Source organism: Gymnoscopelus braueri (assembly GCF_963280865.1).
Source record: "Gymnoscopelus braueri genome assembly, chromosome: 12".
NCBI classification, from domain to species: Eukaryota; Metazoa; Chordata; class Actinopteri; order Myctophiformes; family Myctophidae; genus Gymnoscopelus; species Gymnoscopelus braueri.
In genome coordinates this window covers 23,448,955-23,466,454 of record NC_137614.1, presented here as the reverse complement: position 1 = coordinate 23,466,454, position 17,500 = coordinate 23,448,955, and positions in this window count along the sequence as shown.

Below are 17,500 nucleotides of genomic sequence, written 5' to 3'. Positions count from 1 at the left end.
ATTACATACATTCAATTTCCATAGAACAAGTCGTTTTACAAAACGTTATTACGAAAAGAAAACCTATAAAAGTGTGAAAAGCTAAGCAAATTAAATTGTAAAAATCAGAAGATAAAGGGGGGATTAAAATGAGTAAAGAAGACAAGGTTCTGATATATACGCACACATGAACGTTTGGAACGTATGGTTAGATGAATGAGTGCGGGTGGGACAAGTTTGGCGGGGGGTTTGGGGTCCCTCCCCCATAAAAACACAGTAGATGTTATGAGTTTAAATGTTGCACTGTAACACAGTTCTTAAGGTCCAACAAACAACGGCAGAGGGCATCGCTAACCGGCAGGGCCACCCTGTCGAACTATACAGTGCAATTGCTATTGTAAATAACCTTATAAAACCCAATAAACTTTGCAGCCGACTATGCCACCTTTAGTCCTCACTACATAACACCAATGAAAGCTACACAGGTTCGTGACCGGGAAGGGCCAACAACAAAAGACTGAAACAGAGACTAAAAGTACAATTTTAATCAATAAAAACCATGGTATAGAGGCCTCTAAATGCTGTTAAAACAATACACAAAAACAAAAGATGCCTAACCTCCTCCTATGGCACCAACTAACTAACTCAAATAGGATAAACGATACAACTAAGTTAAATGGGGATTTGAAGAGGGCCAGCAGGTCCTGTAAAAGGACAAAGGAGTGCCAGAATCACCTGTTCCCACGCCACAATACAAGATTGCTACTACACAAGGCCAGATCAAGTGCTGCTCTCCTGGATACTTAGTCGCCTTATTAGAAAAGAAAAAGAAAATAGACTATTTTGCATAGTACTTGACAACAATGCAGCCCACAGAGTTATTACATGAATCCATCTTAGTCGCACACACACACACACACACACACACACACACACACACACACACACACACACACACACACACACACACACACACACACCACACACACACACACACACACACACACACACACACACACACACACACACACTACACTTATAACTCTCACTTTTATGTTTTGATAACAATATTAATTTGATATTTTGAGTGAACGAAAAGTGATTGTTTTCTTAACTTGCCTGTAAAGGAAGTAAAAAGAACAACGGTTAAATCAAAAGAGGGCAACCATAGCTGAATGGGTAGAGAGCCCGCCTGGGAAGCAAAAGGTTCAAGCCCCGGCAATGTGTTGAGGTGACAACCGCCACCCACAAACACACACAGACACATCGAGGGGCCTCTAAACAACACAAAGCCAAAAGCAATTTCACTTCCACTCATAGAGGGCACCACTAAATATGTCACTGTTTGTTGCAGAAACTAGATCTTGTTACCCCTCCCCCATCTGAGCATGTTGTCAGTGGTCTGTCTGATACAACAGTTAAATTATTAGATCATTAGAAACTCTGCAGCCGCAATGATCGACGCTCAGGTCAGGATTATATTACATGAAAATGTATATATTCATAAGAATGAAATTCGCTATGTCTCTGAAGTGTTCAAAGGAGTTCGATATGTTATTTAAAACTGCTGTTTTTGTTGCCAGACCCAGGGGGTCGGCCTACAGGAGGCTTTGTCGGTCGGTCGGTCGGTCGGTCTGTCCCTCTTTTCCTACCTGTCCCTCTTTTTGATTGGCCAAGCTTCGCGTGACGTAGTGCTCTGATCTTCAGATTTCAACCACTAGGGGTCTGGCAGTGCTCCGAGGAGCACCTTTTCTAGTTATTAGAAGCCTAGGTGTAGGAGACGATCTATAATAGGCCTTCATATATTTGCCATGTCTAATGGCATTGTCACATTGTGCTTTGTCACCCTCTACAGACATGGAGAGTTATATTAAAGTCTATTTATTTTATGTTTTCGAGCCTGGAACTAATGGATGGAATAAACCTTTTTTGATTTCAACTTTAAAGACGGGGTGCCGTGATTTTCAGTGATTTTTCCCCCCCTAAAACATAATCATCAGGTATTATGGTTATACTAGGAGGAAGATTTTTTTCAAAAAAGTATACCGAAATTGTTAAAATTATGTTTTATGTGGACACGCCTCCAGTTCATTAAGTATACCTGTTCTCACCTTAGCACCTCCTCCACCACCTTAGCACCACCCACCTGTCCTAGTCCCTCCTCCTCCTCATGCCCACACCTGTTGTGTTATGATAATGAGGGGGAGGGTATATTTTTACTATGTCACTAAAGGACTGTTTTTCTATTGGCACGTTTGACCCTCAAGGTTTCAGCCTCCAGGTAGAAACTCAAAATAGTCCGAGAAAACACCATAAAAACACCACTAGGGGGCTTAATGAAGTTCTATTAACCTCATAGACACATGAAAAACAGAAAAAGTGCAAAACCATGGCACCACCTCTTTAACTTTAGGACATTCCTCATTTCCTTTTTTATCATTTTTGCTGCTCAATGCCAGCCAGTGTAAAAAGGTACTCTCAATCAACCGCCAAAAGGACAAAGTAGTAGCCTAGTAATTGTAAGTTATTTTTGTTTATGTTTACAGTTAGATGTTGGATTGTTTGTCCATAAGAGTGCATTAATAAATCCACTATTGAGCTTTTGTCTGTGAAAGGCACCTTAATTTAAATCTTGAGTTTGAAATAATCTTTTTTGGTAATGTTTAGTACGATGCAAGAGTCATGAATCTCATGATAGTACTTTTCAAGGGTTTTAGCTTGCCAGAAGCTGGTATAATATGACTGTGTCATTTGTTGTTTATTATCATGTGATAATGATTGTCAAACAGGCTTTTGATACTACATAGCCTTCACGTCATTGTGAAATGAAATAGACCTATTTCTATTTTAGAAAGAAGAAAAAAACACTTTATAACCCCAATTGCTCTTATATCCACTCTTGCCATACTTAGCCGTACGTCATCGATCACACACAAGTGCAGTGGCCAGATGTTTAACTTCTTGAAATTGCCAAGATACAGGGGATTTAGAATCACCTCTGTATAGAGCTTCTGTGCTCTTTATTCTGATTCTGAGTTGGCACTTGGTTTTGGTATAGTGGCACAACAATTGGTTAATGGCTTGAGGATTTTGGTGATATGCCTGACAAAAGGGTTTGGTTTCTTATTGTTTTGGCAGGAGGTGCAATGATGTCAGGGAAAGAAACCTATACAGCCGTTCATTTCTCCCTCCTTGTCCAGCCTGAAAGGTGTCACAGGCGTCATGGCCTCTGAATTGAACAAAAAGAGGCCCATTAGAAAACAAGCTTTTTCCCACATCAGCAGCTGCCCCAACTCAACGCTGCCCCAACTCAACTATCGGCCTGTTGTCAGAAAAACCAATATCACACATGGCCGGCTTCCCACCCACAGCATGTATGTGTGTGTGTGTGTGTGTGTGTGTGTGTGTGTGTGTGTGTGTGTGCGTGTGCGTGTGCGTGTGCGTGTGCGTGTGCGTGTGCGCGTGTGCGTGTGTGTGTGTGAAGGTAGCATCTGTCGTATGTCTTCTTTGTGTTGTTTTTAGAACAGCTAGCGTGGGTGTGTTGACAGTTGACATACCTGTCTATCCTCCTTTCCCGTCCTCCGCTTGGCCTTCCTTCCTTCTACCTCCCTCTTCTCCTCCCTCAGTCCTTTTCTCGTTCTCACTCCAACTGTCTCTCTTATATGCTGCACTCCTTTTCCATTGATCCAAATATACAGTACATGTTTATAGCTGTTTACTATATCTGAATGAGTGCAGGCCCTGAGGCCCTGAGGTCACAGGGTGTTTGTCACAGCCCTATACAATAACACTGTTCATATGGTGAGATGTGACTTTACCAGCTGGCAGTGAATAGAATTATAATTTTGTGCACAGTGTACGTGTGTGCATTTGTCTGTGCATGCGTGCGTGCGTGCAAGCGTGCGTGCGTGCCACATGTGTGTGTCTGTCCATGTGTGTGTGTGTGTGTGTGTGTGTGTGTGTGTGTGTGTGTGTGTGTGTGCGTGCGTGCGTGCGTGCGTGCGTGCGTGCGTGCGTGCGTGCGTGCGTGCGTGCGTGCGTGCGTGCGTGCGTGCGTGCGTGCGTGCGTGCGTGCGTGCGTGCGTGCGTGCGTGCGTGCGTGCGTGCGTGTGTGAGAGAGTGAGACAGAGAGAGAGAGAGAGAGAGAGAGAGAGAGAGAGAGAGAGAGAGAGAGAGAGAGAGAGAGAGTGAGGGAGTAGGCTTCGGCTCGAGATTCTCCCCAGCCTATGTTTGGTGATGGGGGGATGTGGGATGGAGGATGGCTGATTTAAACAGTCATACCTGGCTTGAGTCAAACTGTAATTGGACTCGGAGCTGAGTATGGTTGCGCACCTGTTGTCCATGGAGGTAATGGATGCACAGGATCGATGAACAGGATAAATCACTTGTCTCCACAAACATTCAGGATGAGAGCCACTGTATGGACAGAACACCATCTGCTCGCCCCTGTGAATTTAGTTTGAAGCAACAGGATCTTTAGATCTAGTACCACAGCATGGCAAGCAGCGTATGTGATTGGTTACTCGTGAAAATAAAGAGAACTTTGTTATCTCGAAACCTTGGCTGTCATCTGTTCAACTGTCGAGCCTGTCACATTGTGTAAATACATTATTCATTATTTCACAGGGGATATTCTCCACTGTCACATAAGCTGATCGTGTAAAGTCCATATTTCATGCAACCGTGCAATAACATAACAAGATCAATGCCTTGCTATTGCCTTTGTTTATTACAAGAGGTTTGGGCCGCTATGCGGCCCTCACTTCTAGCAGCCTGGCCCGCACATCGGAGACAGAGACAGTAGAGATGCACGGATGGGCTTTTTCGTCAGCCTAATCCGTGTGTACACATTCATCATCCATCTGTCATCCAACCGCATTCATTACAGTATATCATCCTATTTATAGATCCGCGCCGACCGCACCGCAGGGATGCACATGGGATTCTATATGGATACATACGTACAAACAATGTCACTCACCACTGTCGCGATCACCGATGTAGTGACTGTATACAATACATATCCATGGTAACAGCAAACGCTCTGTATTCCATCACTGTCTCACATCGCAACTTTTCATAAGACATATCCAGTCAGCGGCATGGTTCAGAACTTCACTAAATCACTACCAAGGCACTACCATTTCTATTTTTATTTTTTTACAGAAGCACAGTGAAACCCTCCGTGATTAGCAACCATCAAGGGATTGATCATACTGGAGATAAATATTCTGTGGTTCTTGAAAGATTAGTCAGAATGCTTAAAAATGCTGGCAGAAGCTACAGCCTGTTTAGTCAATACCCCTGGCAGTGAATGTGTTAAAAGCTATAACAGGCCTATAGATAGATGTCATTAATTTATTTGCCGCATTATTTCACCCGCTGTTTATCCAATATAAATTAATGATTATATTTGATTTGCGTTATACTCCCGACCTGTGGGAGGCAGCAAAGTGCCGTAACCGTAAGGCATCCAGTGTGGCGGAAACTACATGAAGAAGGATAGAGTGGTGCGCTACTCAGGCAAAATATGGCCCAAACAACAAATACAAATATATACTGAACAATGAAAAGTACACGATGCAAAGGCTAGAGGTATGATCGATTTTTCGGCCAAATGTGCCTGAATTGGACAGGTGGTCTGCTAGAACATAGCTTTGATTTGCAGACATGCCCTCAAAGAAGAACTGCTTTAATGATGGGGTATAATTCATAGAGCACAGAGGAAGGAGAGAGGGAAGATAATTCAGGTGGCCATGCCCATTTAAACAAGAACCACCTTCCTCAAAAAGACAAATCCAATTGTGGGCTATGTTTGTGTACAGGCTGGGTAATAAGTAACCAAGCATGAGAACTACTGGGATCAACACTCAGCTGCACATTTCACAGAGAGTGAAATGTGCAGCTGCAAAAAAAGAGTTTCACATATTTAGTGCTAATTTAGTGCTGAAATTGGTATGTAAATATGACAATAATACATAAAGCGTTATTATAGTCTTATAGTCAAATTTAAAGCAGTTAAAGGATGCATACGGTGATACATTAAATACAAATGTAGAATGTGATTGATTGATTGATAGATTGACTGATTGATTGATTGATTGATTGATTGATTGATTGATTGATTGATTCATTGGCATGTTTATTGTTTAATCCTTTGGTATAAGTAGCTAATGCGTGCATGCATGCTTGTGCCACAGAAGGAGGAGCGGGGGCATTAATGCAAAAAAATATGATCAAATGATATGATATTTATAATAAATGTTCACTCAATGCAAACTGTTTCAAATATAAAAACATCTAAAACAATAACCATGATAATTGAAAATGGAACGAGCTGCAACCCTGCAAAGTTATTGTTCAAATTAGGTCCAATAACTATAACACTCAATTATTCAATTGCTGGATGCTAATAAATAAGCCAAAAAACTCTGTGATCTCTGTAGAATAATTTTAATGGATAGAAAATTAAGAATACCTCTGTCCTCTATCTAACATGCATCTGCATAATATCTCAAATGTTTTCAGTAATATCCAGCCAATTTGAGTAAAGCCTATGAGTCTTTGACCCACAAAGAGGGTTTAACGGTACCTTATGGTGAATATACAATTCATCCTGTGAATCCCTGTCAAACCACACAGATGTTAATGATGGCAAGATCACGTTTATCTCTTCACATTCTCTCATATTAATTTCTCTCCAGATACAGAGGTTACTGTGTGACTATTCAAATGGTTGTTTAACTGTCTGGAACTCTACATTTCTCAGCTCCGTCACCAGAGGTGAGACTAATTTAATCACAAATTATGTAAAATAGCCTCAATGTCATTTTGATAACTAGAGGTTACGAATGTAACCCCGGTTTTAGTAGGTTCGGAGTTTACTACTCACTATGGGATATCAGCGCCCTCAGGCGATGAGACAGAGCAACACACACGCTCCCGGTGCCAATACTGATTGGCTAAGGGTATGTCACGAGTCCGGAAGACCCGGGAGTATAAAGCTCCCTCGTGACGTAGGCTCTTCCTCTTAACATTCTCCTCTCTGCATGCCAAATGCGCACAGAAAGGGGTGTCTGGTGAGTAGTAAACTCCGAACCTACTAAAACCGTTTTAGTAGTTTGTAGTTTTACCGTGGTAGTTTTACCACGGTTCTCCGTTTACTACTCACTATGGGATTCATAAACCCCCCTTGAGGTAATGAGCCACACAACCCTGACAACCCCGCACGTCCCTCAGCTCCTAGGTCACGTCCCCCCTGGACGTGACCTATGGCCCCATGGGCGCCCCCAACCCACCGGGCTGGGATGCGGTATAGATAATCAAGCTAGGCCCTGACAGACTCCAGAGTCCGCCTATTTACTAATCAGGCAGACACAAGCCTGCCTCATAACTCAATATGAGGAACAGGGCCCCATCTCCTGGGAGCCAGCCCAGCTGGTCCCACGGAAACCCCAGAGGAAGTCGAGAAATAGGGAGAAAGCCCCAAGCCTACTCCCTTCCCTCCACTGGCCTGGAGGCAGCCGCTACGCCTAGGACCGCGCGCGCCAAGGATGACGCCGCCACGTCCAGGCTGTAGAAAACCGCAAAAGTCGATTGGGACGACCAATTTTCGGCTGCACAGATCTCCTGGATCGAAGCTCCCCTTTAGAGAGCCCAGGATGTAGCCATGCCTCTAGTAGAGTGAGCCCTCAGACCCTCCGGGACAGGGGCACCACTACTCACATAAGCCAACCTAATGGCATCTCGGATCCATCTAGAAAACGTTGCCTTATTGACCGCCTTCCTCTGAACCCCAAGGCCCAAAAGAGACAAAGAGCTACGTCGATGAGCGATTGGCCGCTGTCCTCTGACAATAGAGCTTCAACTCTCACTGGTCAGAACAATGCAACCGCCTATCCTCCGCCGAAACGAAGGGAGGCGGATGGAGGGCTACCAACTCACCCGGATCCGGGGCCACCCCGGTCCTGGTAACGAACGTCAGGTTAGGTTTAAGCAAAACCCTCCTGTCATTGTTAAAACACTTCATGCACTCCGGACTCATCAAGAGTGCGTGCATGTCACTGACCCGTTTAGCCGTAGACAGGGCCACCAAGAGGACCGTTTTGAGACTAAAGATCCTCAGATCCACAGACTCAAAAGGCTCGAACGATGGACAGCATAGTGCCTCCAGCACAACCGTCAGATCCCAGGCTGGGCACAGTGGCCTGTTACCCGGCCTGGCTCTCCTGGCGCCGCACAAAACCGGCGCACCAAGGGGTGCTGGCCCACCGTCTTGCCATCGAAACTTCGTGGCAAGCGAAAAGGCCGCCCCAAAACACCTTCACTGTTGAGAAGGATAAATCCCGATCTAGCCTTCTCTGCAGAAAGTAAGAATGCTACACATCGAGGCCTGGAAAGCCACCACCACTGGTGACTGTTCCAACCCCCATCTGACCTCGTAAGCATTCCTCGTGGACACGGCCCTTGCGCCCTGGATGGTAGCCATCACGTCAGGGGGAAGGCCACACGAGCTCAAATTCACCCTCTCACGGGCCAGACCCATAGGTCTAGGTCCTGAGGGCGTCCCCCCTCCCCGCCGCAGCAAGTCCCTGCCGACAAGGAGGGCCCAAGGCACGTCGTGAAGGAGAGGAGTTATCTCCTGACCTCTACGTGTCCCATGCTGGGGCCACCAGCAACATCAACAACCCTCGGAGCCTGACCCTCCCCCATATGGGGAGGATCAGCTCTATTGGTGGGAAAGCATAAAGCAGTTCGTTCAGGAGGCTCGGCACCTGGAACGCCTGAATGGACGCGAGACGTGAGTCGCATCACAGCGCCATCTCGCACGCCAAACCGTCCAACACCAGGGAGGCCAAACCTTCCTGCTTGTTGACATAGCACATGGTCGCGGTGTTGTATGTTCTGATCGAGACAGAACAACCCGGAAACCGAGCACCGAACTGTTTGAGAGCGAGGAAAAACCCAGTGAGGCTGGCGTCCGTGGTGATGACCTTCTGTGATATCACAGCGCCTATACTGACCCCCTGGGACAGAAAAGCCACCTGCGACCACGATCCGAGTGTCTCCACGACACCCTGGAAACACCACCACTTGCTGAAAGCCTGAGGTGAGTGGGATCCGAAGAGCCCGCTGCCACCTCTATACAGGTCTCATGTAGAACCTGCCCAAGCGGATTAAGTGAATGACCGAAGCCATGAGACTCACCGCCTGCATGCCTAGTTTGTAAGTGACTTGACGCCCTACGCGAAAAGACCCCACACAAGCTAAGACGCTGTCTAACCTGCCCTTGGACAGCCACGTTCTGAGCGTGTTCGAGTCCAGCGAGATCCCCCAAAAGGTGGTCCGCTGAGATGGAACCAGAACGCTCTTCTGGACGTTGATTGTGAACATAGCAACGTCAGGTGGGAGAGGGCCACGGCTGTGTGCCGTGCCACCTCCTCCTCTGAGCCAGCAATTAACCAGTCGTCGAAGTTAAGTCGACAGACCGATCCCCTGTCGCCGCAGTGGAGCTATGGCCGCATTGGTACACTGCACGAGCACTCGCAGGCTCAATGACATACCAAAGGGAAAAACCGTGTACTCGTACACTCCCCTTTGTAGCCGAAGTGCAGGAATTCTCTGTGTGGAGGCCAGACTGGAACGTGGAGGCAAGCAACCTAGAGGTTGATGCCCGCCCATCAGTGCCCCTGATGTACCGTTTTGCAACAGCTTTTACGGTCGTCAACAAAGAAATAGATACTTGTTGAGGCCCTTCAGATTCAGAAAGGGCCGTACGCCCCCCCCCCCCCTTTTTCTCACCAGAAAAAGCTTTGAACAGAAACCCAGTCGGTTCTGATTCGTAGATATTTCTCTGGTAACGCTCATGCTCAAGGGAGAGAGAGAGAACCTTCTCTCTTAGAGTCATGGCTGCTTTTATCTTCCGCATAAGAGAGACACACTCGTCTGACATAGGAAGTAACACAAGGCATGTGGAAAACACACCAGTTCAACCACAATGTGTTGTTGTTGTTCAGGGGAGCCTGGCCAGTACAACCACAGCGTGTCACTGCCGTACTGAGCTTAACCAGTAAACACAGTGCAACGCTGATGTACTGGGATAAAACCAGATTCGGATTGCAACCCTCCCAAAAGCTGCTCACCGAGCGAGCGAGTCGGGAGGAGGCGCTGCTGTTATCAGTCCCGTGGGCAACGTGCACATTTCCACGGGGACCGATGACGTCGCCACGCGGTCCAGCGGACTCGTACTGTGGCGTCCATTAGAGACTGTTAGTGTCTGCCATGCTGTGAACCAGGCCTGTCAGGCACAAAGGGCTCATAGAGGAGGCCATCGACGCCCAGGGACCCCCTGGGACCCCTAGCGTCGTGACCTCTTGACCGGGGCTGGATTACGTGCTTGTGTATTTTAAGACATTTTTAATGGAACAAAATAAAGCACAGAGACAGTGTAAAAACAACATAAAAAGTTTAACATACTCTTATGAAAACCCTTTATGTGTGTCTCAAGCACTCAATGAACCTGAGCCTCCATCGTGGTAGTGTAGACAAAGGGCTAACTAGCTTAGTTTGTAAGCTTAGCCCGGTCTAGTCTAGCCTAGCTACAGGTCGCTTTTAGCCTTTAGCTGCTACCTGTAGCTGTTTGGCTAACCAAGAACGAAGGAGAGCTATGCCCACCGCAGCGTTGTTTTAGGGGACTGGCTAAGCGCTGCACCAAAACAACACTGCTCTTTAACTGTGTCGATGTTAGTGAGGCTAGTCAGCCGCTAAGTGAAACAACATCAGCCTGACTCTATGGGCTCATAGAGGAGGCCTTCGACGCCCAGGGACCCCCTGGGACCCCTAGCGTCGTGACCTCCTGGCCGGGGCTGGATAATGTGCTTGTGTATTTTAGTACATTTTTAATGCAACAAAATAAAGCACAAAGACAGTGTAAAACAACATAAACAGTTTAACATACTCTTATGAAAACCCTTTATGTTTGTCTCAAGGCACCCAGTGAACCTGAGCCTCCATCGTGGTAGTGTAGACAAAGGGCTAACTAGCTTAGCCTGTAAGCTTAGCCTGGTCTAGTCTAGCCTAGCTACAGGTCGCCTTTAGCCTTTAGCTGCTACCTGTAGTTGTTTGGCTAACCAAGAACGAAGGAGAGCTATGGTCACCACGTGTTGTTTTAGGGGACTGTCTAAGCACTGCACCAAAACAACACTGCTCTTTAACTGTGTCGATGTTAGTGAGGCTAGTCAGCCACTAAGTGAAACAACAGCAGTCTGACTGGAGGCTATGCTAACCTAGGCTAGCATACCATAGCTAGTAATAGTCACGGCTAACTCACCCGGAGTGAAGAGACGTTGACATCCGTTTCCATGGAAACAGGTGACGTCGACACCTAACCCACAGGGCCCGTGCAAGCGTGGGGGTCACGTGACTGAGTACGGAAGCATTCCACGCTGCTCCCTTGGTGTTTACAAAGTCCGTCGCCATCTTGTCTAGGCTTCTTGGCCTGGCTAAAGGAAGCGACGGAGCCACCTCCACCGAAGGAAGCACTCTGTCGCCCTCCAGAGGCTGGCGTGACACGGTGCTTGGCAGGTTGTAAATATTGGGGTGACCTTCGACCCGCGCCGCCATCTTGCAAACCTTCCTTCCCACAGTGGGCCTCTGGCGCCCTCTGCCGGATGGATGGTAGAATTGGAAAATGTTGGCGTGACCCATGTATACTGGCGTATAGAATTAGCAATGGGTTTATTACCTTTGTCTTGTTCTTAGCATGCACAGTATTCATCCCAGCAGCGTTTGGAAAGTCACCAAGGGACTTTCCAAGCGCTTTGGGCTTATAAGGGGTGGTTATCAACACGGGGACCACCTAGTGATCCCTATGCATCGATGCACCCCGACAGTTGTTGAAAACAGGCAGAGAAGTATCCCATTATTGTCTATCATGCTGTGAAAGCAGGCCTGATAGGCAAATGGGCTTATAGAGGAGGGCATCGACGCCCGGGGACCCCCAGGGACCCCTAGCGTCGTGACCTCCTGACCGGGGCTGGAAGTGTGCTTGTGTATTTTGGGAAATTTTAATGGAACAGAATAAAACACGGAAACAGCATAAACAGTTCAACATACTCTTATGAAAACCCTTTATGTGTCTCAAAGCACCCGATTGTAGCCTCGTTCTTTGTGGTACAGACGCCGGCTCTGAAGAGGCTAACGAGCTGGTGTTGTCCTAGCAAGCTAAGCTAGAACAGCGCTGCTAACAACCTGTTGCTTAGTGAGGCTAGCCATTCGTTGAAACCAGCCGCCACAGGTTCGAGGATCTCTTCCTCGGTGGCTGCGGGAGGTTCTCCCCGTCCGGGGCTCGTCGTGGACACCTCCTGGGTGTCCTGGTACGACGGGAGCTCCAGGAAATCTTCCCCGTCCTCCGCCATGTCGTCATCGTGAAGAGCCATCGACTCCTCGCTGGCAGGGGGGGGAGGGAGGGCCGCTGCTAGCATGCTGCGGTGGGGACAAGCCCCCATCGCAGCAGCAGCGGCGGGAGGTGGCGTCAGCGTCGTGGACGCTTGACGCTCTAGTCTTGGCATCGGCACCGGTGGGGGTCCCATGAGCCGGGGGGCCGCTCGTGCTGCCCGACTGGGGTCCCCGGTCCGGTGGCGGTGGAGGTCTCACCGTTATCTCGTCTAGTCCAGCCGACCAGGGTCCTAGCCCTGACGAGCCGAGCGTCAAGTTGAGAAACGGTTAACCTCGTGCAGTTAGGGCACGCATCTGTCTCACCCGGGTGGGTCCTGGCGCAGAACGCGTGATCGACCCCCAAGCAGTGGATGAAGACGCGGTGGGGGTCGTCTGCGGCGATGAGGGGGTCGCATTCCGCGAACCCGCAACTCCTCGGTGGTTCCATCTTGGTCCTCGGTCTGGGAAAACAACAGGCTAAAGCCTAGCCAGTAGCGTAGCCTAGTAGCTGCTAGTATTAGCCTAGCCACTGAATGAATGAATGAGCTAGTAGCTGCTAACCGGTGTTAGCAGCTAACCGGCTTTTTCAGCTAACCGGCTTTTCCAGAACAGACCAAGAATTAAGGAAAACTGAGAGGATAGGTAAATAAATAAATACTTAATAAGTTCCGGGAGAAAACTTATTTGCAAGGATTTTCCCGTGGGGATATACTCCGTATTCCCGCGTTGGGTTTAAGTTGAAAATTTTCTTGCTTTGTTGTGTGTGAATTTCTGCGCATTCGCTTGCAGAGTGGAGAAAAGAGGAAGAGCCTACGTCACGAGGGAGCTTTATACTCCCGGGTCTTCCGGACTCGTGACATACCCTTAGCCAATCAGTATTGGCACCGGGAGCGTGTGTGTTGCTCTGTCTCATCGCCTGAGGGCGCTGATATCCCATAGTGAGTAGTAAACGGAGAACCGTGGTAAAACCATGCATTTCTGGGTATATAATAAGATTTAAATGGGTTTCCAGCACCCCTGGGGTCATGGAATAATATTCTCAGCTCATGAAATGATAATAGGAAGAGAAACAAAACGGATGGTACTCCATTTGGGATTGGAGTTATTAACCAATCCATTAGCCACGGCTCTAATGTGGGCAAGGGCTCTTTACTAGCCTGCTTGTTGTAAACATGGGGCCTTCTGAGGAAACATGTCAAGGCATTTGCTTATGAACTCAAATGCAATGTGATTGTCATTATCCCCTGGGTGATATGGATAGGCATTCTATGTGATCAGATATTCAAGAAAGAACTGTGTGTGTGCATGCATGCGTGCGTGCGTGCGTGCGTGCATGTGTGTGTGTGTACTATTCATATTCCATATGGGGTCCCATGAGTATGCATTACACTACGCTTGTGACCTTTCAAGGATTTCAATCAGAGAAATGGAGAAATTAAAATTACAAGGACAACCTAGAGGATACACAAACGCACACACGCGCACACACTTGGCACAGTACATACATAAAAGCACTTGTGTAAGCTGTAGTCCATGCATTCTACACACACACACACTCACACACACTCACACACACACACACACACACACACACACACACACACACACACACACACACACACACACACACACACACACACACACACACACACACACACACACACACACACACACACACAGTCTTCTTCTATACAGTACTTGTGCCCCTGTTGTCCATGATGTGACTGTTTAGCCACTGTGTGCCTCTGCCCCTTCATCGCCCTGCTCCTATTTCCCCTCAACCATCTCCTACTCTCGCTTCTACCTGAGGCCAAGACTGATTGCCCTGAGTGCTGTCACCTGTGAGGACCAGCTGAGCCTGGTTGGGTGATGAGCTCCAGTGACTATTTAAACTGTCTTTGTGTTTGTTCAGTGCTGGATCTTAAATTGATGTCAGGTTCAATGTTCTGTGTATGTACTGTTATCCTATGTCTTTCACCAAGTAAAGTCAAGTTTTTGTGATCTTCATCTCCTGCCTTTGTTTGAGTTCTGAGTTTGAGTTCCTGCACTTGGGTCCTGACACCAGTTCCTGACAGTGGTGGCCATCGTATTCACGCTATTCATTCTTTAACGCCTGTATTCACTCTCCACTCCTGAGCCCCAGATCTCACTCGCCTGCCTGCCTGCCTATTGCTCTGTTCCAGCTCTCCTCATTCACCGTTTGTTTAACCCTCGAACACAATGAATCAAGAATCGAGGTCATTTATCTCATACAGCAACAAAATGCGAGTGAGGTCTTTAGAAAATATATTGTCACAACAATATCATAATAAAAACTGAGAAAAAAAAACTTCAGCGGTAGCAGCATAATAGCGGCGTAATACAATGAGGGAGAGGGAGGGGGGGAAAGAAAGTAGAAAAACAAACAGGAAAAAGGAATCAGAGTAGATCAGCAGTATCTGAAATAGTCAGACCAGCCCGTTTTGCACCAACAACCATGCCACGTTTAAACTCACTTAAATCACCTTTCTTCCCCATTCTGAAGATCAGTTTGAACTGCAGAAGATCGTCTTGACCATGTCTACAAGCCTAATTGAATTGCTGAAATATGATATGCTCATTAGAAAGGTGCGTTAATGTGATTTTTTTAATTTATAAAGTAGGGTATGCTTCTGGTTCTACCAAGTCTACCACCCTCACTGCCTTTCCAGCCAATAGCATTAGTTTCCGGTTGCTTTTTGGGACCGTGAAGTTCCAAGATGGTGGATTTGAATTCGCCGAAAAAGTGCCTTCAAAACGGGTCTGTAAAAACCAATGGGGCTCCCTTTTTTTTTGGGCAGTGAAACCGCCCCTATGAGTGAGGTTTGGAAATTTGTACAATTATCCTGCGCTGTGATTGGCCAATCACAATCTATTCAGGACTGTGATTGGCCAGTGTCACATGACACATGTGCATAGCCCTATATAAGAAACCATAACTTTAAAAAAAACATAAATTTGTTTTTTTTAAAGTTATGGTTTCGTCCATCATAAAGAGTGTTTCAATAAATGTATTTATCTTTTGTACATGATTGGTTGACTCCATTCAGTATTGTGATTAGCTAGCAAGACACCGCCCACTTCACACAGGGTGTGATTTTTTTTACAGTCTAGGGATATACCCAGCTTTGGTCCCCACACTATGAAAGTCAATCCAGTGTCCCTGGTCGGTATTGTGCAGAGATTTGACCCCCTGCCGGAAATTAATTGACTGCCCTCTGCATACCACATAGCCTATCAGGTAGGCTACATTCTCATTGTTCCCAAATATATATATATTTTGTTTTTAATCAAATGGGTTCCCAGATTGCTTGCTAGCTAACCCGGATTGTTTAGATACAGACCAATCAATTTGTTATATATAGCCGCCATGTAGTTTCAACCTTATTAGACGTTCGGTTATTACGTTAACCATCCAAAGTTTATTAAAGATCAGTGGTAGCGGGGGCACGGTGGCGCAGTCGGTAGCGCTGTCGCCTCACAGCTAGAAGGTCCTGGGTTCGATTCCCGCCGGGGACGCTGTGGGCACTGGGGGCGTGTCTTCTCCTCCGCGTCATCAGCGCCCATACCCTAGGTGGGGTTGGCGAAAGGGCCTACTCTGTGTGGAGTTTGCATGTTCTCCCCGTGTCTCCTAGGGTAGTTAATACCCTCACAAAAACATGTAGTAATCCTGGTCACTATACCGCCTCCCCCATGACAGCCGGGGCGCCTGATGGAGGGGAAGGGAACTGGTTGGAATAACGTGTTCCTTCCACGCGCTACGTCCAACCAGGGAAACTCCCCCCTGTCAGGTGACAAGAAGGTCAGTTGGCTCTCATGCCTGAAGGAAGCATGAGCTCGGCCCTGGCCTCCCTACTGTGGGGTGACAGGTGTAATACTGATGTAGGGCTGGTATAGTGCCCAGGATCACTTAGGAAATTGGCACCGGGTGAAAAAAAAATGGGTTACAAAAATCGCGGGATAAAAATTAAAAAAAAAAAAAAAGATCAGTGGTAGAGATACAGGGGATATGTTTTCGATAGCCCACCTCTGAATGCAGAGTCTTTTGTATAATAAGGAAAGTGGAGCTTACTATGAAACCGTGCTCGGGTTGTGTGTGTCTCTGTGTGTGTGCACTGCCTGTGTGCAACCGCGCCCCCATGTGACTCACGCTCTCATTGGCTGCTGACAGATCTCAGAGTGGAGCTTACTATGAAACCAACCCGATCGCCCCCAAACACGGTGAAATAGCACGGATTGACAAACGGCAATTCCGTGCATAGATGACTAGGAACTCCGAAACTCTGTGCATAGGAGAACCATATCCCCCCATTAACTTCAATACGAGGCGGAGGCAGTCACGTGACTTTCTCTCTACGCTCTCCCCATCACGGTGAAATAATACGGATTACAATTCCGTAAATACACAACATAACAATTTTAAAAAGACCAAAAAAAAAAATAGGGCTGCGTTCGCTTCCCGCGTTTGCGCGTCTTACTTGTATAATAAGGAGACAGCAGAATACAGCGTCTATCACATTTCACACAAGGCTGTCTGGAGAGTTGCTGAAGGCTAATGAAGTCTCCTCAGACTTGTAGGAGCTAGGTGTGTGTGTGTGTGTGTGTGTGTGTGTGTGTGTGTGTGTGTGTGTGTGTGTGTGTGTGTGTGTGTGTGTGTGTGTGCGTGTGCGTGCGTGCGTGCATGCGTGCGTGCGTGTGGGTGTGCACCAGCAGCTGTTTTTTTTCCTGATTTATCACACCGGTTGCAACGAGCAAACTCTCTGCAGTAAGACAAGAGCCTTGCACTAAAAAAGTATCATTGATGGGACGGGATTCAGAGAGCTCTGTCGGGAGCTGGAACCAAGGTACTGTCTGCAATCAGATGTTGTGGTACAATGTGTGTTGCTCAAGGAGGTCGAGCTGGGGATCTGACCAGGAACCTTCCAGTTCCCAAACAGCCACTCTCCCTCTGGGTTTGAATCCCGGGTAGGCCATTCATCTCACAGAATCAACCATTAAGTAACAAAACTGTGTGAAATATAATGTATTTTCCAGGTCTAACATCTATTTTCTAGACATTTATTTTAAA